This window comes from Gorilla gorilla, chromosome 4 (assembly GCF_029281585.2).
Source record: "Gorilla gorilla gorilla isolate KB3781 chromosome 4, NHGRI_mGorGor1-v2.1_pri, whole genome shotgun sequence".
In the NCBI taxonomy this organism is placed as follows: domain Eukaryota; kingdom Metazoa; phylum Chordata; class Mammalia; order Primates; family Hominidae; genus Gorilla; species Gorilla gorilla.
In genome coordinates this window covers 84306157-84332046 of record NC_073228.2, presented here as the reverse complement: position 1 = coordinate 84332046, position 25890 = coordinate 84306157, and the positions used below count along the sequence as shown (strand labels likewise).

The following is a 25890-nucleotide window of genomic DNA, read 5'->3' as shown; positions in this document are numbered from 1 at the left end:
AAGGTTGTGGATTTACCGGAATGAGGACAAGGAACACCTGGCCCACCCAGGGCAGAAAACCGCTCTAAAGGCGTTCTTAAACCACAAACAATAGCATGAGCGATCTGTTTAAGGAGAGCATGCTTCTGCTGCTGATAACTAGCCAGAGCCCATCCCTTTATTTCGGCACATCCCTTTGTTTCCCGTAAGGAATAGTCTTAGTTAATCTATAATCTATAGAAACAATGCTTATCACTGGCTTGCTGTCAGTAAATATGTGGGCAAATCTCTGTTTGAGGCTCTCAGCTCTGAAGGCTTGAGACCCCTGATTTCCCACTCCACATCTCTATGTTGCTGTGTGTGTGTCTTTAATTCCTGTAGTGCCACTGGGTTAGGGTCTCCCGACCAAGCTGGTCTCAGCAGTTGATCATAAAGGATGCTGTTAAGCCAGATAGGTAAGCATGGTGACAGTGGCAATAGAAATCTAATGGAAAACGGTTGAATGACAACTGCACCAAAAGCCTCATGGATGAAACTCAGCCTGGAAACTTAGTGTTCAACTCAGAGCGATCCACAATTTTATGTGGATTTTAAACTTCCAGAAATGTGATTTTAAACTTCCGGAAATACCTGTGTTTGTGAAGATCCAAATCCATTTCAGCAACCTCCATCAGGCAGAAACCTCCTGCAGTTCTCAGCATGGAGCTATTAGCTATCCAAAGGAAAGCTAGTATCTATTTTATCCAAAGGATGAGACAAGGCTAGAGTTACTGTCTAATAAAAGGAAAATTAGGAACAGGAGTGCTCTTTAAACTCAGGAAGATGTTTTGGGGTGTCAAACCAGACAGCACAGAATCACTAGAAACATTAGCTTGGTGTGAGAAAGAAGAGACATTGATATCTTCTGTGTAAAAATAAATACTTGCGAGTAGGCCTGCAGATTCTGGGAGCTCTTTATCTCATATTCAGAGTTGTTGGGATGATTTAAAACTCATTTGCTGGATGTTTTTAAATATAAACAGTAAGAAAACTGCAACCTCAACTTAAAAGGCACCACTGTATTTGCAGCCCACATTTTGTCCTATCTTTACTCCAGGTACTGCTGAGTATTTTTATCTGTAAGCATTTGTAAAATGCTAAATAATGTTGTTATACAGAAGCTCGTCTGCTGCTTAAGGTTTTTTTTTTTTTTTTTTTTTTTTTTTGAGACGGAGTCTCGCTCTATCGCCCAGGCTGGAGTGCAGTGGCGCAGTCTCAGCTCACTAACCTCCATCTCCCGGGTTCACGCCATTCTCTTGCCTCAGCCTCCTGAGTAGCTGGGACTACAGGGGCCCGCCACCACACCCAGCTAATTTTTTATATTTTTAGTAGAGACGGAGTTTCGCCGTGTTGGTCAGGATGGTCTGGATCTCCTGACCTTGTGATCTGTCCACCTCGGCCTCCCAGAGTGCTGGGATTACAGGCGTGAGCCACCGCGCCCGGCCTGCTGCTTGAGTTTTAATCACCAGCTATGTTTCTGCAGGGCCTTTATGTCATTTTGTTCTGCATTTTTTCATGAATATAGTTTCAGAACTTCAAAGCCTCCTCAAATAATAGAATTTGAAGGAGAAACAAGCTGGACTTTAAATATAAGTTGTAGATAGAAGGTTGAGCTGGGATATGAATGATTTTATTATTAGAACAAGAGGACGTGGAGCAAAAACACTAGTTTTGCATAAATTAATTTTTAAGCAAAGCTGTAGAATCTCAGAAAATATAGTATGGACTTTTTAGTCTAGATGTGTCTTGTTGAAATTTAAAAATGAATAGATTGGTGAATTAATGTATTGGATTTTCTCCTAATTATGAAGTAATATTTAGGTATACTGGTAGCAAAATGGAGATGTATCAAGAAAAATACTAATCTTTCTCCTCCTTCAGTACTCACCCTGCAAGGTAATCACTGGTAACAGTGTGTATATTTTTTGTTAATCATAAAATGTATAGGCTTCATTTATATATGTTTAAATATAAACAGGACTATGTTCTACACAGTATGCTGCACCTCCACTTTTTATTTCATGTAACATGGGCATCCTTCCAGGTCAATACATACAAAGAGAACTCATTTTAAGAGCTGCATGGCCTTCCACAGGAGGGACGTGCCCTGGAATATTCAAATATTGTCTTACTAATGCCAGCAAGCTTATAGTTTTCTTTGTTATGAATAATGCTATAATACGAGTCCTTATTCATATAGTCCTATATAGTTGTGCTTTTATTTTTATAGGATGAATTTCTAAAACTATGACTGCTGCTCTAGAGAATATACACATTTTTATCTTAATAGATGTCTCCAGGTTACTCACTTGACTGCTGTGACATTTCACTTTCTTATTTTTGTTTGTTTTTTTGAGACGGAGTCTCGCTCTATCGCCCAGGCTGGAGTGCAGTGGCACGATCTTGGCTCATTGCAAGCTCCGCCTCCCGGGTCCACACCATTCTCCTGCCTCAGCCTCCCGAGTAGCTGGAATTACAGGCGCCCGCCACCACGCCCGGCTAATTTTTTGTATTTTTTAGTAGAGACGGGGTTTCACCGTGTTAGCCAGGATGGTCTCGATCTCCTGACCTCGTGATCGGCCTGCCTTGGCCTCCCAAAGTGCTGGGATTACAGGCGTGAGCCACCGCACCTGGCTGACATTTCACTCTTGATGAACGTGCCCATCTCTGCATAGTCTGAGCAGCCACAGAAAGTGTTGATCTTATTTTTGCCAATAGGATAAGTGAAAAATACTATCTTATTAGATTTTAATTTGTATTTCTCTGAGCATATTTTTATGTGTACTAACCAATTGCACTTTCTCTTCTAGAGTTGCTAGTTTAGCACTTTTGCCTATTTTTTCACTGAGCTGATTGTTTCTTTCTCATCAGTTTATAAGGCAGTATTTTATTAGGGATGTCGGGGTTTTTTTGTTTCGTTTTGTTTTGGGGGGGTTTTTTGTTGTTGTTTTGAGACAGGATCTTGCTTTGTCACCCAGGCTGGAGTGCAGTGGCACGATCACAGCTCACTGAAGCCTTGACCTCCCAGGCGCAAATGATCCTCCTACTCAGCCTCCCAAATAGCGGGGACTACAGGCGAACACCACCATGCCTTCCTAATTCGAATTTTTGTCCAGATGGGGTGTCACTTTATTGCCGAGGCTGGTCTTCAACTCCTGGGCTTGAGTGATCCTCCCACCTTAGTCTCCCAAATCACTGGAATTATAATTGTGAATCACTGTGCTTGCCCAAAGATGTGTTTTTATCCCCAGTGCACTACAGGCCTTTGGCTTTAACATCCGTATCATAGAAAAGTTTATATTTTTATAGAATGTTAACTGTTAGTGTTTTCTTTTGTTATTTTTGTTTGTTTGAAGGTTTTCCCTCTCCAATCTTATTTGTTACAAATAAACTATTAAGTTTCATTCTCTGTTTTATGCACGTGCACACACAGACACACACACAGATACACACACACACACACACACACACACACGCAGGCGTTTGATCCACCTTTCTTTATTTAATCTGACGTGAGCTGTGCGTCTTTCTCTCCCGGTTAGATAGCTGGTCATGCCAGCACTATTACCAGAACCATCCTTTGTCCACTGAATTGAAATCCCACGTTTACATGATTCATTTCATCTGCATTTGGAGAGAACTGCCCTAAGTATGCCCCCATTTCTTTTTCTTTTGAGTTAGTTCTGCTTTAAAATATTAATGAGTTATTGGATTGCTTTTCTTATTTTCAACTCACCTTTCATTTTAAATTGTCATCTTTAATTTATGTCTTCTTATTTTATTGAATTTTAAGGTAGATACTATCAGTGTCAAATTGTTTCTGGTCATGAATTTACAAACGTTGGTCCTCTCTTGAGTGCAGTTTCCCCTTCACTTTGTATTATGAAATATTTGCATCGGCTGGGCATCATGGCTCATGCCTGTAATCCCAGCACTCTGGGAGGCCTAGGTGGGTGAATCACCTGAGGTCAGAAGTTCGAGACCAGCCTGGCCAAAATGGTGAAACCCCGTCTCTACTTAAAAAAATACAAAAATTACCTGGGCGTAGTGGCACGTGCCTGTAATCCCAGCTACTTGGGAGGCTGAGGCTGGAGAATCTCTTGAACCCAGGTGGAGGTTGCAGTGAGCTGAGATTGTGCCACTGCACTCCAGCCTGGGCGACAGAGTTAGCCTGTATCACAAAAAATAATAATAATAATAAAAATTTAAAAAAGAAATATTTGCATCAAGCAGGGCATTATTTTGTTCGTCACCTTCTCTTGCTGAAGCAGATCCAGGTGTGGCAGGGCCTGACGTTTGGCCCAGGTCAGTGTCTGGATCCTGCTCAGTTCCACTGCCTTTATCTGACAGTGCTTAGGATCTTCTTATGACTGAAACGTGTTGGAAGGCTCTTGAAGGTGCATATATATTACATATTGAAAGGTACAGAAGCTCAGGTAGAGTAGAAAAGGGTGAGTGCCTAACGGGGAAATTCACCTGTGCCCAGTTTGTTCTCTGCTTGGTGAGCCTGGAATACAGAGCCAACTCTCTGGGTCTACATTTGCATGCCCCTCGTCCATTTTAGATGCACACCATGGCTTTTCCTGCCCTGTCCCTTGTCACTACTGTCCTTTGCGTCTGGGGTAAACCAACCTTGGCCTCCTCAGATGTAAATTCCTCTGGTTCCTGATCCTTTGCCAGAACGCCCTGCATCTCTCTGGGCTTCTCGTGCTCCTCACCAGCCCTGGCCTTCTACGGTGGGGGACATTAGTGGAGGGTTTCCCTTATCTCCATTTTCTTTGGAAGGGATTTGGGGGAAAGCTCTTGGTATTTTATTTTAATTTCCCCCCCACCACATACTCTCTATTAGCAGAAATTCTTCAAAGTGTAGGCTTGTAGATGATACCTGACTACAAGATTTTTACTGTTTCTTTGATTCTTTTTGTTCAGATTTGTAGATGAAGATGCTTATGTTCAAATTGCCATCTTATCCTGTTTGATTTTATTGTTGAATATGCTTATATTGAAATTTGAAAGTGAAATTCAGAAGATACTGTTTTGACATCTGGAGAGAGAGAACTTCATAATTTCTGTCTCACAATAGAGGGACAAACTTTTCTTAGATTTGTTTTATGTAAAACAATAAGAAGTATTTAGAGAAAATTACGCTCCAGGCAAGGGCATAGAATGAGCAAAGGCACAGAGGCAGGACATAAAAGAAAAAAAACTTCAGGTGGCTGCGTGTATAGTCCAAAAACTAGACGGGTAGAGGGGACTCATGGGAGATCAATCGAAAGGGCTGGGGCTGGGCTTCATCCAGGTGTTCAGGAAAGATCCCAGCAGGCATGAGCATGTGGTTGGCACAACCTGCCCTCTTCACAAATATTAATCTGCCAGTTGTGAAGGTAGCAGTGGTGCCATGCAATGCTTCCCAAATGGAGTTACCCTTGAATACTTAAAAAATCATCATGGGCTGGGCATGGCGGCTCGCGCCTGTAATCCCAGCATTTTGGGAGGCCAAGGTGGATGAATCACTTAATGTGATGAGTTCAAGACCAGCCTGGCCAACATGGCAAAACCCTGTTTCTACTAAACATTAAAAAAAAAAATCTTGTATAGGAGCTCACCTGTGCCTAGTTCAGAATAAACAACATAAAGTGGTGTCTTGAGGAAGTAAAAGCTATAGACAATCGCTGGCAGTTGAAGACTCTGTTCTCTAATATAACAAAGAAAGCAACAAATTAGAGAGGTTAAATAAAAGTTGTAAAGGGAAATAATTACAGACATATATGTATGTGGTCTTAAATGACAAGGTAAGACGTAGAAGGCAGACCAACGTTCAGTGAGGAGGGCCGTGCATCTTGTTGTGCTCTGTGGAGACGCTGCCTGCTTATAGAGTGCGTGCGTGTCACCTGCTGTGTGTGACACACCATCAGAAAGTCTGGCCTCCAAATGTTATTCACAGGTATGGGTTGCCACCTTGTAAGAACAGATTATTGTACAAAAATAGGAATGTTGAAAGAAATATTGGGAATGTTTTTTCTTAAATATTATTATATTTTAAGAAGAAATACCATCAGCATTATTTTTGGAACCTTGTATACCTCTCATAGAACACTTGTGCACAACAGAAAATTTGAGAAGGGCCTGGCCAGAGCTGGATTTGCATCCCAGATTTACCATTCATGAACCATGTGACCATCATCAAATTTTCCTCTAAAATAAGAGATAATGTGTGGAGGTTTTGTGGAAAATTAAATTAGATAACATTTTTAAGACACATGGTACTGTGCCTGTCATATACAGTGGAGTTATACTGTATTAGTTTGTTCTCACTTTGCTATAAAGAACTACTTTGAGGCTGGGCACAGTGGCTCATGTCTGTAATTCCAGCACTTTGGGAGGCCAAGGCAGGAGAGTCACTTGATGTCAGGAATTCAAGACCAGCCTGGCAAACATGACAAAACCCCATCTCTGCTAAACATACAAAAATTAGCCAGGCATGATGACATGCACCTGTAATCCCAGCTACTTGGGAGGCTGAGACAGGAGAATCGCTGGAATCTGGGAGGCAGAGATTGCAGTGAGCTGAGATTGCCCCACTGTATTCCAGCCTGGGAGACACAGCAAGACTTAGTCTCAAAAAAAAAAAAAAAAAAAAATTGAATTACCTGAGACTGGGTATTTTATAAAGAAAAAAGGTTTAATTGCCAGGCACAGTGACTCACACTTGTAATTCCAGCACTTTGGGAGGCTGAGGCAGGCGGATCACAAGGTCAAGAGATCGAGATCATCCTGGCTAACACGGTGAAACTCCGTCTCTGCTAAAAATACAAAAATATTAGCCGGGCATGGTGGCGGGTGCCTGTAGTCCCAGCTACTCAGGAGGCTGAGGCAGGAGAATGGCATGAACCCGGGAGGCAGAGCTTGCAGTGAGCCGAGATCACTCCATTGCACCCCAGCCTGGGCAACAGAGCCAAGACTCCATCTCAAAAAAAAAAAAAAAAAAAAGGTTTAATTGACTCACAGTTCTACAGGTCACACAGGAAGCATGGCTAGGGAGGCATCAGGAAACTTACAATCATGGTGGAAGGTGAAGGGGATGCAGGTACATATTCACATGGCTGGCAGGAGAGAGAGTGAATGAAGCAGGAGGTGCTACATACTTTCAAACAACCAGATCCCTTGAGAACTCTTATCGCAAGACAGCACTAGGAGGACGGTGCTAAACCATTAGAAACTGCCCCCATGAGCCAATCACCTCTCACTGGGCCCCACCTCCAACAATGGGAATTACAATTCAACATGAGATTTGGGTGGGGACACAGAACCAAACCATATTATGTATGTATATTTGTTTCAGTGAAATTTTCTGTTATTAACATAGTTTTATATGCTGGGGACAAGCAGAACACATGCTTCATTTTGTTGTGTTAAATGTAGCCCCTAAACACAAAGCAACTATTTCATCAGTGATGTAACTAAAGAAAGAGCCAAACTCAGTGGCTCATGCATGTAATCCCAGCACTTTGGGAAGCTGAGGCAGACGTATCGCTTGAGTCCAGGAGTTCAAGAACATCCTGGGCAACGTGGTGAAAACTCATCTCTTAAAAAAAAAAAGAAAATTAGCCAAGTGTGGTGGTGCACATCTCTAGTCCCAGCTACTCTGGAGGCTGAAGTGGAGAATCACTTGAGCCTGGGAGATTGAGGCTGCAGTGAGCCGAAGTGTTGCCACTACACTGCAGCCTGAGTGATCCACCTCGGCCTCCCAAAGTGCTGGGATTACAGGTGTGAGCCACCAGGCCTGGACACTAATAGTATTCTTTTTTTTTTATTATTTTTATTTTTTATTTTGAGACAGAGTCTTGCTCAGTCACCCAGGCTGGAGTGGGAGTAACCTCCACTCACTGCAACCTCTGCCTTCCGGGTTCACGTGATTCTCCTGCTTCAGCTTTCCAGGTAGCTGGGATTACAGATGTGTGCCACCACTCACACCGGGCTAATTTTCATATTTTTAGTAGAGACGGGGTTTTATTCTGTTGGTCAGGCTGGTCTCGAGCTCCTAACCTCAAGTGATCCACCCGCCTCGGCCTCCCAAAGTGCTGGGATTACAGACATGAGCCACCATGCCCAGCCACCAATAGCATTCTTAATAACGATTTTCTTTGGTTATTCAGTTCAGGCTTTGTTTTGTGAATGCTTCCTACACACATACACCTACACATACACACACACACACACACACACACACAATTGCTATTATATAACATGGTGAGTATTTAGTGAGTATTTCTCTAATCTGCTTAAATGATGCAGGGCTTTCTCATACTGACTCGTATTGTTCTAGCCAAGCAGACTGAGCATTTGAAATAACATTTTAGGATGCCCAAAGACAGGGGTACTGGAAATTAATTCTTGTGGCCTTGCTTTTTTCTTATATACTCTGAATGAGTCTATTTATCATTCAGTATTTTGAATTGCAGAGAAACTTAGATAACTGAAAGGAATACCTCAGCAGAATGTAGGCTTCTCTATTTTGTTCTTATTAAATTATCAAAGAAGAAAATGAACATGAGTTATTTGAAATGATTGTCCTTGGAGGCCTTTGGGACCAAGTCATTTAAATGGACTGATAAGAAGGTGGCCCATTTTGTGTCTTGATGACCTTCCTGAGAATGGCTGGCACAGACAGAGATTTTTTTCTCCTCAGACCTAACCTGATTTCATTCTGTTTCTGCATATTTGCCAACCTGATTTTATTCTGTGTAACATAAAGGGGAAAATGTGAGAACCAGTTCCTGTCAGTAAACCTTTAAAAATTATTTAAAAACCCAACCCCTTACAATTTGTTAAGTTCCTAATGGTTTCTTCCAATGAAGTTTTCAGTTTACTGACTTTTTTTTCCACTCAGAAGAAGGGGCTGTGAAGTCAAGAGTGTAAGACAGTGTGGGTTAACTGTTTTAAGTTCTGTTTCTGTGAAATGTATTCTATTCATGTTTACAGAGCAACAGAGGAAAGCTTAGAGAATTAAGTACACCGTAAATTCAACCACAGAAGCTTATGAGTAGCTAGATTAACTTCAAAACAATCAGCAAATAAATATTTTAAACTTCCACTGACCTTTTTAAAAATCTACTTCCAGATACATTGTTTGAACTATTCTCATAAATTAGTCATCTTGCAAAACAGCTGTGACAGTATGATGTAATGAAGAGAGCAATGATTTAGCAGTCAGAAGGCTGGGAGTCCTTGTCTTGGCTCATTCACAGGGAGATCACATGACATGCCAAAGTCCCCTAGATAAGGGAGCCATACATGAGAGGATTGAGGATTGGGTCAATGATCTATCATAAAAGACTTTCTATGAGTCTGTGCTTACACTTAGAAACCTCACAAAGAACACACCAGGGAATTTGGATGAGAGCAGGAGCTTCAGCTCATGCAGAATTGCAGTGTTATTTTAGAGTTGTGTTACGACTCTTAGGCTTAGAAGACAGAATGTCTGAGTCAGGATTCTGTTGTGTATAATGGATTGCACTCTCATTGGCTTAGACGGAAAAGCGTTAAATGGCTTGCAGAATTGTTGGGAGGGCTGAGCTTCCAGGAGCAGCTCCCAAAGTCTCCACACAGAATTGGACCACCAGGGAACCTGCTCCCTCCACCAGGACAGGAGCCTTAACTTCAGAAAGCTGCCCACCCAGTTGGAAAGCTGCCACCACAGTTACCAGCACCAGAAGCATCTTGTCTCTGCTACAGTCTCTGTGCACATAGTGAACGCCCTGTGCCCTGCCTCTCTCCCCCTGACTCAGGTGCCACTCCGGGTCTCGCTCAGGTGTTTCTGATGATGGAACTTAAATCACGCCCAAAATCCCAGCTGCAGGAGAGCTCTGAGATTTCATCTTTCCAGCCTCTGTGTGCCACGTGGGGGTTGGAGCATTTGCCAACAAGCCAATCCACTGCATTCACCATTGACAATAAGCAAAATGTTTATGATCAGTAACATTTGCATTTTTTCACAATTTGCAGCATACAGACTTCTTAATTAGAGCTAATGTCAAGTCGTTCTACATATAAAAATATCATTTTTGACCGTTTCTCAAGAAACAGCTTTTTAAAAAATCAAGAGCAATGCCTACATTATTTCCTGATGCAAAGCTGGTAGAGAAAATAGGATGTTAAATTTAGAATTTCCCTTCCAGCTTTGTTTATTTTCTCCACATCTGCTCTGTTTTCCTCTGTGTCTTTTTCTCCCATGGGGACGTCCTCCACCTTTTCAGTCTGATTTGACCTTTGCCGTGCAGACCTGTGGATGAAGAGCCAGAGTCCCCCAAGGTCGATGCTGCTGGCCAGTGGCCTGGTGTGTGTGTTAACAGAACATCTCCAACGCCCTCAGAGCCCATGACCACCATAAGTCACTCATCAAGTCATTGGACTTGGGATGCCCTGGTATTTAATCATTTTTTTCTATAAGCAAAGTTCCAAATTCAAACTTTGGCCCGACATATCAAACGTTTCTTGACTGTACCCTGGCCCCACGTTGTTACAACCACAAGGGCACTTTCCAGGTACTACCACATGGAGCCGCTGCAGGCAGGAGCCTGGCCCAGGCTCCGGGGAGGCACTGATGGAGAGCCTGACTCATGAGTAACACAAAAGCAGCCTCTTCCTCTCTACCTCTTCCTCCTCTCCAGTTCCTGCCTTGCCTCATTTCTTTTCTGCCTCTCATAGCCATTAAATTCAGGTCACTACTATTTGCCATTTTCTTATTTCATGAGAAATAGCACGGTCAGCCAGAGGCTTCATCTCCAAGGAAACCAGGCGTCACAACTGTGCACCTGACCCTTTTGTAGGCACCCTTGGCCATCCCCATCTTGCAGCCTGCTAGACATTTTTCTACCTGGTCTTGTATGTGAGCACCTGTGTTGATCTGTCACTTCTGATCTTGGTGTGCTCCCAGGTTTCCTGGAATTTTCTGATAGACTCACAATACCCCTTTAGTCATGTTTATCTTCATGTATGAGAAAGATGCATAGCTATACTTCATACATATACTGTACACATAAAGATAGCAAATAGAAGAAACAATATGCATCTGTCCACTGTAACAGTATCTTTCTTCCTGGACTGCAATGAACATGCCATTGTATTGAAAGACTCTAGTAGGCTGGGCGCGGTGGCTCACGCCTGTAATCCCAGCACTTTGGGAGGCCGAAGCGGGCAGATCACGAGGTCAGGAGATTGAGACCATCCTGGCTAACATGGTGAAACCCCGTCTCTACTAAAAATACAAAAAATTAGCTGGGCATGGTGGTGGGTGCCTGTAGTCCCAGCTGCTCAGGAGGCTGAGGCAGGAGGATGGCATGAACCGGGAGGCGGAACTTGCAGTGAGCCGAGATCGCCCCACTTCACTCCAGCCTGGGCAACAGAGCAACACTCTGTCTCAAAAAAAAAAAAAAAGGCTGTAGTAAAAATTAATCCTAGAATGTACCCGGTTATTATCTCTGCTAAAATAGTTTGCAATTAAATTAAATGAAGATTAAACTACACGTATTGAAAGACGTGAAAGCCCAGTGAGTGAGTCAGTGAAAATGGGAAATGAATTAACAGTCACAGTTTGTGCAAGAACTTTCTTGTTCCTTCCTCCCCTAGGCACCTCATTATTTAAACATATTCGTTTTACTCAGTTGTCTTACATCTAGGACTGGCCTTCACTCAGCTAACTCCTCCTCCCCTCTCATTTCTCCAATTCAGCTCTAGTCCAGAGGAGAAAAGAATAATAAATATCACACTAAACACCATGGAATACTTCTCAAGTCACCAAAGAGGTAAATCAAAAAGTATTATTTGCTATTTTGAACTGGAACAAACATGTAAATGTTCCCATCTCTTTTCTTGGCAGATGGAACTGGACAGAATACTTCTGTCCATAAGGCCCTTAGAAGCCCCCTAAGCGAAATACCAATGAGGACCTCCCCAGCAGCTGCTGTCTCTCCTGCCGGGTAGATGAGCCCCAGGAATAACCACTGCTTATGGTTTGTTGTATATCCCTCTAGATGTTTTTCTTTATACATATGTGTGTGTGTGTCTGTGTCTGCGTGTGTGTAGAGAGAGGGTGTGTGTTGTGTAAATTGGATTATACTACACATTAGTCCAACACTTACTCATTTCACTGTATCATTGGAATGTGAGCTCCGTGAGGACCAAGATTTTTGTTTATTTTGCTTGCTAACACATCTTTTGTCGATAACAGGGAGTGAAACATGGTCACATCGTGATAGAAGCTCAACAAATATTTGTTGAATGAATAAAGGAATATGTCTGAGACATCTTTACATTGCAACATTTGGAGAAATGATTCCTTTTTGTAAAGGTTACATAATACACATCAATTTATATAGCCATACTTCTACTGATAGATTTTAGGTTACTTGGGGTAAACAATAAAGTGAAGATCCTTATGCAATTTTTTGACCACTAAAGGGGCTATTTCTGCATAAGGGTGGATCAAGATTCATTTGCAAATATGAGAGATCACTGTAGTTAAGCAGAAAGGGGTTTAATCCAGGGCATTTGGTACTGGAAGGGCTGGAAAAGGCAGTAGGCTCTGTCCACTGAGCTTCCAGGAAGGGTTCCCAGAGCATCTCAGTGCTGGTCCAGTAAAGGAGCTTCTGTTCCTGCCAGAATCAGAAAGTCTTTCTGTAGGTACATGCCCAGGTCCACCACTGCTGCCAAGATCTAGGATTAGCCTTAGGACCACACAGCCACAGGTGCAGTCCATGCCAGCACACCATGCTCTGTGCCTGCCTCATACTGCCCAGAAGATGATGGAACAGACCTAAGAATCTCCACTTCCCTGCCACAGAACAGCAAATGCCTTCCCAGCCATGCTTGCCAGGAGAAGCCTTCTACTCCCTGTACCTTCCACATCCTCTGAGAAGGGGCCTGTTTGACAGAAACTAGGCCACTTAATGAGCCAAGCTTTAAGGACTTTGGCAAATACACCCCTTAGCTTTCCAGTCTCATATAAGTCAGTAAGTCACCCTTCAAAGAGACGAGGATGGAATCAAGTGAGCCTGTCCTGAGATCTTCTACACGTTGATTCCTAGAAAAGGAAAATGGAGTCCTAGAAAAGGAAGTGTATTTGACCTGTCCTGGCATGTTGAAAAACTTGATAGACACATTGCCCTCAGTTTACCCTCCCACTCATAGCATGCAAGGTACTGTTTTCCCAGAATTTTCACACTCTATAAATTTTAAAGATTAAGTAAATGAACAATAATAACTTGATTTACTTTGTCCTTCAGTAAGGTTGAGCACTTCATATGTTTACAGACCGTTTATCTATCTTTTATATGTGTGAATGAAAACGTACATACTTTGCCTGTATTTATTTTGAGGTATTAGTCTTTTTCCTATTTGTAAGAAATCTTGATACATTGTGCTTTTTAACTTTTTCATATGTAATGCTATTATTTTTCTTTATCTTTGAACTTTCTTTGAAGTTATATTTTACTGAAGAAAAATGTTGCATCTTGTATTCAGTGCTTTCCTTTATGATTTTAAGTGTTTTGTTTCCTGCCTTAAAAAGACCTTTCTAGCTATTAGATTATGAAAATATTCTTCCTTAGCATCTTAAAGAAGTCTTTTATTTGTTCAGTCTTAAAACCCATAGAAACATGGGTTTGAATTTAAGTGATCTTTCCCTATCTTAACTGACTTCTGGACTCAGAAATAAATACTCTTTGAAGGAAGATTACATCATCCAGAACCTCAACTTACAGCCACATTAAAAAAAATATGGTGTCATAGTCAATTTTAAAAATACTAAGTATACAAATAGATAATACCAAATGATGAAAAAAACAAGAGAAAACTAGGCAACAGAAACAGACACAGGAGATCCAGCTATTAGACACGGACTTTAAAACAACTGAGATTAATCCAGTAAAGAAAATAAGTAACAAGGTGGATAATTTCAGCAGAAAACCACAATCTATAAAAAAGAATCCATTAGAAATGTTGTAACTTAAAAATAAAATGCCTAAATTTAAGACTCAACAAAGTTTACCTGTAGATTAAACGTTTTCAGAGAGGCTTAAGGAACTAAAGACAAGTTGATAGAAATATCTGAACTGAAGCGCAGAGAAAACAAAGAATAGGAAATAGAGAAAAGGACATAAGAGCTATATGGGATGGGGTGAAAAGATCTAATGTGTAATTGGAGTCCCCAAAAGGGAAAACAAGAAAAACAAGACAGATAGGGCAGAAGCAGTATTGGAAGAGATAATGGCTAAGAATTTTGAAAACTAAACAGATGTTAAGCCCTAGATTCAAGAACAACATGAACCGAAAGCAAAGTAAGTGCAAAGAAAACCACCTAGACACATTAGGCTAAAACTGCTAGTAATGAAAGAGAAAGCATCGTAAAAGCACTCAAAGGGAAAAAAGAAACCTTAATATCAAAGGAGCAAGAGCTAAAACTGACATCTGCCTTCTCAACAAAAATGATGGAAGCCAGAAGACAATGCAGTGGCGTCTGCAAAATGCAGAAGGAATGCCTGCTTTCCTAGAATACCGTACTTGGTGAAAATACCCTTCAAAGGTGAACACAAAAGGAAGATGCTTTCAGTACAACAAAAACAGATTTCTTTTTTACCAGTGTACTTGTGATGAAAAGATTATCTTAAAAAGTTCTGCATGAAGTTTGTTATTTTAAAAGATTATTAAAATTGATGAACCTCTGACAAGGCTGATATAAAGAAAAGGCATAAATTAGCTATATCAGGAATTTTTAAAGGGGTGTATCACTAAAGATCCCATAATTATGAAAACAGTGATGAGGAGATTACAGATTAGTGCTCTGTATAGTACTACTCTGTAAATTAGAAAATGTTGATGAAATGGTCAAAATCTTAGAAAAACATCACTTACTAAACTGCCATAAAAAGTAGTAGGAAATCCTGATAGTCTGTAATTTAAATAATTTTCTCAAAGGAAATGCCAGGAGGCCCAGATGGTTTCATCATGAAATCTCCCAAACGTTTAAGGAAGAAATAACACCAATCTTATATATATTCATACAGAGACTAGAAAAAGACTAGAAAAAAGGGTAAACTTTCTTAGATCATTTAAGAGGCCAGTGTATCTTCGATACCTAATTCTTGCAAGGACATTAAAAGACAGGAAAATTAAAAGGTCAGTGTCTCTCATGAACCTCCATGCAAAAATCCAGAACAAAATCTTGGAAAACCTAATTCAGAGATACATTTATTTATTTATTTACTTATTTATTTTTGAGACGGAGTTTCACTCTTGTTGCCCAGGCTGGAGTGCAATGGCACGATCCTGGCTCACCGCAACCTCCGCCTCCCAAGTTCAAGTGATTGTCCTGCCTCAGCCTCCCGAGTAGCTGGGATTACAGCCATGCGCCACCATGCCTGGCTAATTTTGTATTTTTAGTGGAGGCGGGGTTTCTCCATGTGGGTCAGGCTGGTCTCGAACTCCTGACCTCAGGTGATCTGCCCACCTCGACCTCCCAAAGTGCTGGGATTACAGGCGTGAGCCACTGCGCCTGGCCTCAGAGATACATTTAAAAGATGATGTTAAATTGGGTTTATTCGAGGAATGCAAAGTGGTTTTAACTACTGAAACCAACCAGAGTTAATTTACCACATTAACAAAGGTATAAAAAGTATAGTCATCTTAGTAGATGATAGGAAAATATGTTCAGTAAAGATTAATACCTTTCTTAATGAAAAGTCTTAGAAAACTAGGAATAGAAGGGCAATTCCTTAATCTGATGAAGGGTCTCTATTATATATCTACATCATACGTCATACTTAATGGTGAAATATTGGACGCTTTCCCACAAGATTATGAATGAGGTAGGAATGCCCCATATTGTCACTTTTGTTCAGCTCATTTCAAAAGCAAGATATAAAACTACTTTTGAAAACTGTATACCATTATATTTATGTGAGACATGGATACATGGAATTGTGTTTAATGCGACGTGGAGTAGGACCTCTAAGGGAAAGAATGCTTTGGAAAACCTCACAATGGCCCTCCTCACTCATGTGAGGAGTGAGGCACAGACAGATGTACATGGCACAGACAGATGTACCAGGATATTCGTTTCCTAATGCTTATATCAATATAAATGCCAGTATTAACAGAGAATCGATCAAATAAATTATGGTAATGAAAATAGCTAAAATCTGCTGAATGTCTACTATGTACCAGGCCATGTTTTGATTGTTCTAACTGGATTTAACTCTTTTTTTTTTTTTTTTTTTGAGACGGAGTTTTGCTCGTTGCCCTGGCTGGAGTGCAATGGCACCATCTTGGCCCACTGCAACCTCCACCTCCTGGGTTCAAGCAATTCTCCTGCCTCAGCCTCCCAAGTAGCTGGGATTACAGGTCTGCACCACCAGACCTGGCTAATTCTGTATCTTTTTAGTGGAGATGAGATTTTACCATGTTGGCCAGGCTGCTCTTGAACTCCTGACCTCAAGTGATCCACCCGCCTCGGCCTCCCAAAGTGCTGGGATTATAGGCATGAGCCACCACACCCGACCAGATTTAACTCATTTAATCCCCCCCAACAATCCTCTGGGGTAGGTACTATTTATATCAGTGCCATTTTATAGATAAAGAAAATGAAGCACAGAGGATGAAGTAACCCAGAGTTGTGCAGCTGGTTGGTGGCTATGTGGCCCCAGAGCCCTGTGCTTGGCCTCTTGTGTAACACTTCCCATGAGAAGCCACCAAAAAGGTAGATAGAGAATGACCAGTAAGTGAAAGAAGCAAAACGGTATGCAAAGCAATGGAATCCTGTGATAACATTTGTGTTTTTAGAGTAACAGAGGGTTTTTCTTCAAGGGTTTTCCTTGAATAATATCACTCTCACCTGCATTCTGAAATGCTTTTTTTTAATGGTGGTAAAACAAATACACCATGAAAACTACCCTCTTAACAAATTTTTAAGTACGGTTAGCTATAAGCACAATGTTGTACAGCAGATCTCCGGAAACTTTTTCTAAAATTTCAACTTTATTTCAGATTCAGGGTACATGTGCAGGTTTGTTACATGGGTATATTGTGGGATGCTGATGTTTGGGATACAATTGATCCCATCATCCAGGTGGTGAGCATAGTATCCAATAGGTAGTTTTTCAACCTTTGCCCCCCTCCCCATTCTACCACTCTCCAATGTCTATTGTTGCCATCTTTTTGTCCTCTAGAACTTTTTTATCTTGCTTGACTGAAACTGTACCCACTGAACAACTCCCCACTTGCCCTCCCCACAACCTCTGGCAGCCACCACTCTACTCTCTGCTTCTGTGAGTTTGACTACTTTAGATTCTTCACTGATACGGTTTGCTCTGTGTCCCCACCCAAATCTCATCTCGAATTGTAATCTCCATAATCCCCGTGTGTCTAGGGAGGGACTTGGTGGGATGTGATGGGGTCCATTTCCCCCATGCTGTTCTTGGGATAGTGAGTGCTCACGAGATCTGATGGTTTTATAAGTGTTTGACAGTTCCTCCTCCACATGCACTCTGTCTTTCTCTGTCCCCGCCTTCCCCCACCTTCCTCCTGCCACCTTGTGAAGAAGGTGCCTATTTCCCTTTCTACCATGATTGTAAGTCTCCTAAAGCCTCCTCAGCCATGTGAAACTGTGAGTCAATTAAACCTCTTTATAAATTCCCAGTCTCAGGGAAGGTCTTTATAGCCGCGTGAAAACTAATAGTGTAAATTTGTAGCAGTAGAGTCAGGTACTGCTATAAAGATAGCCTGAAAATGTGGAAGTGACTTTGGAACTGGGTAACAGGCAGAGGTTAGAACAGTTTGGAGGGCTCAGAACAAGATAGGAAGATGTGGGAAAGTTTGGAACTTGCTAGAGATTTGTTGAATGGTTTTGACCAAAATGCTGATACGATGTGGAAAATGAAGTCCAGGGTGAGGTGGTCTCAGATGGGGATGAGGAACTTATTGGGATCTGGAGCAAAGGTCACTCTTGCTGTCTTTTAGCAAAGAGACTGATGGCATTTTGCCCCTGCCTTAGAGATCTGTGGAACTTTGAACTTGAGAGAAATGATCTGAAATTGGAACTTATGTTTCAAAGGGAAGCAGAGCATAAAAGTTTGAAATATTTGCAGCCTGACAGTACAATAGAAATGAAAAACCAACTTTCTGGAGAGATACTCAGACCAGCTGCAGAAATTTACATAACAAGGAGCCGAATGTTAATCACCAAAACAGTGGGAAAAAATGTCCCCAGGACATGTCAGAGATCTTGGTGGCAGCCTGTCCCATCACAGGCCCAGTGACCTAGGAGTTAAAAATGGTTTTGTGGCCTGGGCCCAGGGCCGCCCTGCTCTGTGCAGCCTTGGGACTTGGTGTCCTGTGTCCCAGCTGCTCTAGCTCCAGTGGTGGCTAGAAGGGGCCAATGTACAGCTTGGGCCATTGCTTCAGAGGGTGCAAGCCCCAAGTCTTGGTGGCTTCCATGTGGTGTTGGGCCTGTGGGCACACAGAGGTCAAGAACTGAGGTTTAGGAACCTCTGTCTAGATTTCAGAGGATGTATGGAAATGCCTGGATGACCAGGCAGAAGTCTGCTGCAGGGATGGAACCCTCATGGAGATCCCTTGCTAGGGCAGGACAAAAGAGAAATGTGAGGTTGGTGCCCCCACACAGAACCCCCCTGGGGCACTGCCTAGTGGAGCTGTGAGAAGAGGGACACCGTCCTCCAGACCCCAGAATGGTAGATCCACTGACAGTGTGTACCGTGCACCCAGAAAAACCACAGGCACTCAACACCAGCCCGTGAAAGCAGCTAGAAGGGGTGTTGTACCCTGCAAAGCCACAGGGATGGAGCTGCCCAAGACCATAGGAGCCTACCCCTTGGATCAGTGTGACCTGATGTGAGACATGGAGTCAAGGAGATCGTTTCAGAGCTTTAAGATTTGATGACTGCCCCACTGGGTTTTGGACTTGCATGGGGCCTGTGGCTTCTTTATTTTGGTCAATTTCTCCCATTTGGAACAGGAGCATTTATTCAGTGCCTGTACTCCCATTGTATCTTGGAGGTAACTGACTTGTTTTTTATAGCAGTGTGAAGTGGACTAATACACTCACATACATGGAATCATGCAACATTTGTCCTTCTGTGACCGGCTTCTTTGACTTAGCGTAATGTCTTCAAGGCTCATTTATGTTGTAGCATGAGACAGGATTTCCTTTTTGTGGGTGAATAATATTTCCATTTTATGGGTAATAATATTCCATTGTATGTTATATACCATCTTTTCTTCATCCATTCATCTGGTGGTGGACACTTGGGTTGCATCCACCTCAGCTTTTGTGTATAACACTGCAATGATCATGAGAGTGCAAATATCTCTTTGAGATTCTGTTTTCAATTCTTTGGGATAAATACTTAGAAGTGGCATTGCTGGATCATTTGGTAGTTCTATTGTTATGTTTTTGAGGAACCTCCATACTGTTTTCCATAATGGCTACACCATTGTATGCTCTCATGAACAGTGCACAAGGGTTTCTCTGCCTCCTCACCAGCACTTGTTTTTTTCTGGGTTTTGATGATGGCCTTCCTAACAGCTGTGAGGTGGCATGTCACTGTGGTTTTGATTTGCATTTCCCTGATGATTAGTGATGTTGAGCATCTTTTCATATACTTGTTGGCCATTCAAAATAGAATGCTTTTACACACGTCCTTGAATATACAGAGAACATTCCAGGAAAGATATTCACAAAGCTGATTAGTAATGAGTACTCTTGGGAAGGAGAACTGGGGTGCAGGAGTGAAAGGGAGACTTTCTCTTCACTATTTGCCCTTTTTGTTTCTTTTGAGGATTGTGTCTATTGCATATATTACCTATTTGAATAAATGAGTTAATTAAAAACTCCCCCAGTTATTCCACTGTGTTTAAGAACTGTTGGACGCACACACGCGTGCACACACACACACACGCACCTGTGTTGGTGCTGTTCTTGATGTTACAAGCTCACCATTCTGTTGCCCCCCTGGTTTTTACAGAGGCATCTGGCTTAGAGCAGTGTGCGGTCGGCCAGCAAAGGGATGACTCAATGCTTGGACCTTCCTGACCTTCCCCTTACAGGTAAATTATATAAACATAAAAGATTTTTGACTTACTGCAGTTTCAACCCCAGAATAATGGACGTGTCATGGACGTTAGATCCAGCAGTGCAGCTGACACAAGGAATAAGTGTCTTATCTCCTGCCAGCTGCACCTCTCAGTGTGCTTGTGCTAAGGAGACAGAAACTTTGTTGCTGATTTTTTTAAAGACATAGGGTCTTGCTTTGTTGCCCAGGCTGGTCTTGAACTTCTGGCCTCAAGCAGTCCTCTCACCTAAGCCTCCCAAAGCACTGAGATGTGAACTACCATGCTTGGCCAAAAAAACCATTCTTTTAATTGCCAAGATGCATACTAAAGTTGAGACCACAACAACTATTGCCCTGAAGTAAATACCTCATTGACAGTACTCCCCACTTAGCCCCCTCCAGGCACCTGTCTGCTTGGATGATTCTATTTACTGTAATAAAGGATCACAGTGACAATTGCTTGCTTCCAGCAATCCGCAGAAGTTGCTTGTCAACATTGAGATCATCAGAAGCTGCAGAAACAGGGATTAATGGGCTGTTTTTGTTGTTCTCTTTAGTGATGTAAATACTGTTTTTCTCTGCTATTTAGAGCTAATTAGCCCCACTCCCAACTTTAGTACCCATAATTGGTGGCTGTGAGCTGTAGAAGGATTGTTTTCTTCCGTGACTGTTTGTGGGTCATGAGCAGCAACTGTGGGCCTGGTCTCTCTCTGGCTTGCTATGTAGCTCTAAACAAGGCACTTAGTTCTCTCAGCTTGTTTCCCCTATAACTATAAACTAGACAATCTTGAAAGGTTTATCCTGTTCTATATTTTTATGGTCCTTTACGAAATATCATCTGACCAGGTATCATGGCATGCTCTTATAGTCCTAGCTACTCAGAAGGCTGAGGTGGGAGGATCACTTGAGCCCAGGAGGTTAAGTCCAAATTCAGCCTAGGCAACATAGCGAAACTCCATGTCTAAAAAAGAAAAAGAAATATCATCTGGAGGATTCAGTCTATTTCATTATCTGTTTTGATTGTGACTAATATGACAGCAGAAAGAGCCTTGAAAGAATTAAGGGAGGAGACCACCCCTCATATTGTCTTATGCCCAATTTCTGCCTCCAAAGAAAGAAGAAGTAAAAACTAAAAGGCAGAAATGAAATCCACAGACAGCCCGGCACCACACCCTGGGCCTGGTAGTTAAAAGATCGACCCCTGACCTAATCGGTTATTTGCATAAGAAAAGCACTGTGAAGATCCCTGTCCTGTTCTGTTCCGTTCTAATTACTGGTGTATGCAACCCCCAGTCAGGTACCCCCTGCTTGCTCAATCGATCACGACCCTCTCACGCGGACCCCCTTAGAGTTGTGAGCCCTTAAAAGGGACAGGAATTGCTTACTCAGGGAGCTCGGCTCTTGAGACAGGAGTCTTGCTGATGCTCCCGGACGAATAAACCCCTTCCTTCTTTAACTCAGTGTCTGAGGGGTTTTGTCTGCAGCTCTATCTGCTACAGAATGATTTCTGCTTTTTTATTGAACCAGGCCCTGTGGCTGGAATGGCCTTTCTCATGTAAAAAAGTTCTTCTTGGTTCCCAGTTTCCTTCTTGCCTGCCGCTGCCTGTGACCTGGTCATCACATGAGGCATTTTCCTGCCACTCTGTCTCTCTCTCTCTCTGATGTCTGTCAATTAAAACATTACCTGGGGGCAGGTAATGTCTTTCCCCAGGTAAGGGCAATTTCATAAGGCCCTTAGAAAGGTGCATGCTGGGTTTAATGCTCTGATGACATCGTCTTGAAATTCACAATAATTTTTGAACAAGGGTTGATTTGCATATAGATCCTATAAAGGAAGTGGTGGTCCTGTCTGGAGAATCAACGTCCCTATTGCATTTTCATTACATCAGAAGCATATATATGTTTATACTTGAGGATAAAATGAGAACTGTGTTGTACTGGAGAATGATGTTTGATGGCAATCAAGAGCCTCTTCTTCAGGAATAGGTGATTATGTGGTCGTTCCCACAGATCTTCGAAAGGGAAGGACCTAGGAACTGAAGCCAGACCCCCACCTCTGCAAGAGTTCCTTGCTGGAGTCACTCAGCAGACCCCCACTCTCTGGACTTTGGGGACATGAGACTGCTGAGCACCTCCACCAGAGGGAAAGTGGAAGTGGCCCCAAGAAAGAGGGAACCACGAAGCAGTTTCAGGTATCATGTCTCAAACAGTAAGAAATCAGAAAAACATAGGGCTGATCAGCTTTGATTGTTCCTTCTGTTTTGTCCTCCTGGACAATTGACTTCGACAAATATTTGCTTCGTGAAAATAATTAAGATGCAGTGCCCGTCTTCAGTGAGTTTAAAAGGAGGATGCTGGACAGTAAGTAGTGTGCAAGATGAAATTAAGAGCTGTAAAAAAACAATACTAAATAGGCAAAGTACTTGAGAGTTGTTAGTTGGCATAAGAAGTGTAGAGAGAGGTAGGAGTTCAGGGAATGTGGGTGGTAATGTGTGTCTGGACTAGACTGTGGGCTTCCTAAGGCCAGGGACTCTGCCATATATATGCATGGTAGGCTCTCTGTCAGTATTTGTTGGGTGGATGGATAGGTGACTAGGACATTCCAGCTGGAAGGCAGGTTGGAGCCATATTGCAAATCTTCATTGCTAAGGAAGAGGTTTGTGCTTTATTTTGATAAAGCACTGAGGAGCCACCAAGTTTATGGGATTTTGTTCCTGTTTTTGAGTTATGGTACAGTGAGATTGGACCCATATTTTAAGGAGGAGTCATCAGAAAACAGTGGCATGTAAGGATTAGAGAGGCATTTTGAAATCAGTGTTTAAGGAGGACTTTTGCAGGGATGTGAAGGAGGGCTTGGCAGAGGGCAGGACTGCAAGGCCAACAGGGTGGTCACTAAGAGCTGGGCTTTGCTGCCACACCTCTGTCACCTCCTCCCTTTTCAGTGCCCCTGGTCACCCAGGTTACAGCAAACCTCTTTCAACTGTTTGCTCTCTCATGTCTTCCTGCTTCTTCATGTTGGTTAATCTTCTGAAGCACTGAGCACATACTGCTGCAGACCTTGCAGAAATTTCCCATGACTCTGTCATCTGCACTCCTCATCCTGATCTTCTAGATGCTCCACTACTTAGCACCACCCCTGCCCACCTGCCAGAATGGCCCAGCCTCTCCCTCCACCTGAACCTGTTTTAGTCCGTGCCTTAGCAATATTGCGCTAGCATATTTGAGTGTAAGTCTTTGTGTATAAGGTTCTAACTTGAATTGTCCTTCTTTTGTCCTTTCACACTCTAAATACTGTTCTCTTTATTTAAAGGTCAAAACTTTGATGAAGTTATAGCTAACACCTGGCAGCATTGACGTCTCCCTTCTCCCTTTTTTTTTTCTTTTTCTTTTCTTTTCTTTTTTTTTTTTTTTTTTTTGAGACAGATCCTCACTCTGTCACCAAGGCTGGAGTACAGTGGCATGATCTGGGCTCACTGCAACCTCTGCCTCCTGGGTTCAAGTGATTCTCATGCCTCAGCCTCCTGAGTAGCTGGGATTATAAAGGCATGCACCATGACACCCAGCTAATTTTTGTATTTTTTTTAGTAGAGACGGGATTTCACCATTTTGGCTAGGCTGGTCTCAAACTCCTGATCTGCCCACTTCAGCCTCCCAAAACGCTGGGATTGCAGGTGTGAGCCTCCATGCCTGGCCAACATCTCCCTTCTCTGACTTTGGTGTCTTACGCTATTTCAGGTGTTTAATTTCTGTACTGCTTTGTGGTGTGGATAACTTCTGCACAATATATGCCTTAATCTCCATTTATGCTGTAATTTAGTGGACAGTAAATGTTCAGCTTACATTTGGTATCTCTCCCAGCCCCTTGCATTGTGCAACACACATAACATTTCACTCAGTAAAACTTAAGAATGAGTATGCTCATTCATATACAATATGAATGTATTGTTTATCAGTATACAAAATTGGCTACTTTTGGAGTAATAGCTTTTTTTTTTTTTTTTTTGGGAGACAGAGTCTCACTGCAACCTCTGCCTTGGGTTCAAGCAGTTCTCCTGCCTCAGCCTCCTAAGTAGCTAGTAGTAGCTTTTTAATACATATTATCATTACTAATAAGGGTACTATCAAAGGATTTATGAAAGTCTGAATGAATAAGCTAGGACTTATTGTTATACCTTTGGATGTAGCCTATATTTGCACCCAAATAGATGAAGTCATATATTTTAGAGGTTTAATTTAAAGCCCCAGATATTACATATTGTCCTGTTTATGTGCGCGAGATTTAAATAATCAAAAGAGGTTTTAAAAACCAGAATTAGTGCTATTCTAAAATTCTCCTTTTCATTATACCAGAAATGCATACAGGAAGGCTATGGGTATATTAATATGCTACTGATATTTTATCTTTCATAGTGAAAAGTTAAATTAGTAAAATCAATTTATTTCAATTTTACATTTATCTCATTGAGATAAAGCAATGGCAGGATATCTGGTATTTTTAATATGCCCTTCCAATATACCTTGAAAAATTTTTTTTTTATTTTTAAGAGATGGGGGTCTCTCTCTGTTGCCCAGGCTGGAGTGCAGTGGTATAATCATAATTCACTACATCCTTGAACTCCTGGCCTCAAGCAGTCCTCCCACCTCAGCCTCCTGAATAGCTGGGACTACAGGTGTGCGCTACCATGCCCAGCTTATTTATTTATATATTTATTTATTTATTTCAGAGTTGAGGTCTCACTATGTTTCCCAGGCTGGTTTCAAGCTCCTGGGCTCAGGTAATCCTCCTGCCTCAGCTTTCCAAAGTGTTGGGATTACAGGCGTGAGCCACTGTGCTGTGCCAGTCTCTACCTTTTAAATGTTATTTAGATACTGATGTAGTCTTGAAACCTGTAGAATGCTTTTGTATAGATATCCTTAATTCGAATGAGATTGAATTAAAGGTTCTAGCCTGAATTATATTTACACAAATAAAAGACTAGATGGATGAGCAACAGGTGGATTTTAAAACAAAATGTAGCAAAACTCTCCCCAGACTCATGACAGTCAGGACGCACAATTTCATGTTTATTTCACACTGTGAGACATCAAATACATTATTAATGTAACTAATGTGGTTGTTTCTTCAGATTCTGGCTGAATAAACCAGACATTTGCTTTTCTAAAGTATGTATTTATTTCTTGTGAATTTGAGGATTCTAAACATTAGCATCTTCTCCTTAACATGTGCTCTTCTCTCTAACCAGTGTGGAAAGAAGAAACCCTCTGGTGGCCTTGGCCCGGGAATATGGCGGTTTCGAGTGCAATGCTGTACTGAAATGGTACCAGAAGAAGACAGAAGGTTACATGGTAAGGGACAATGTCAGCCAGCTTCCACCAGCCCTGGGCAGTAGTAGGCCTGTGCCAGTACATGTTCCATGTGTGCCTGTGCTTGGTGGACCAATATGCATGTAATTACCATCTTTCTGTTCTCCTAGATAGAGAGGCATATGCAACGGGAAGCCAGTTTGCACTCCACCCACCAAACATATGGGTGCATGCAGAGCTGCATCTCCCTAGGGAAGGGGGACCTTTTCCTTTGCTCAAAGTGTTAGCGATCATGGGTTCTTAGGCTCTTGATGCAATAGAAATTCTTACCAGGCCAAAAGAGTTTTCCTAGCAAGGCTTTATTGGAGCATATGCCCAGGCACAAGGAAGGAAGCACAGGAGAGGGAGGATTCTCTGGCTGACTCCCTGAAATGAGCTGATAGGG

General features: G+C 42.1%; 1 pseudogene; it reads left to right on the top strand.

The window, feature by feature from the left end:
* The window catches only part of LOC129533378 (cytospin-B-like), a 108000-nt pseudogene that overhangs the window by 9020 nt on the left and 73090 nt on the right, over positions 1-25890 (top strand).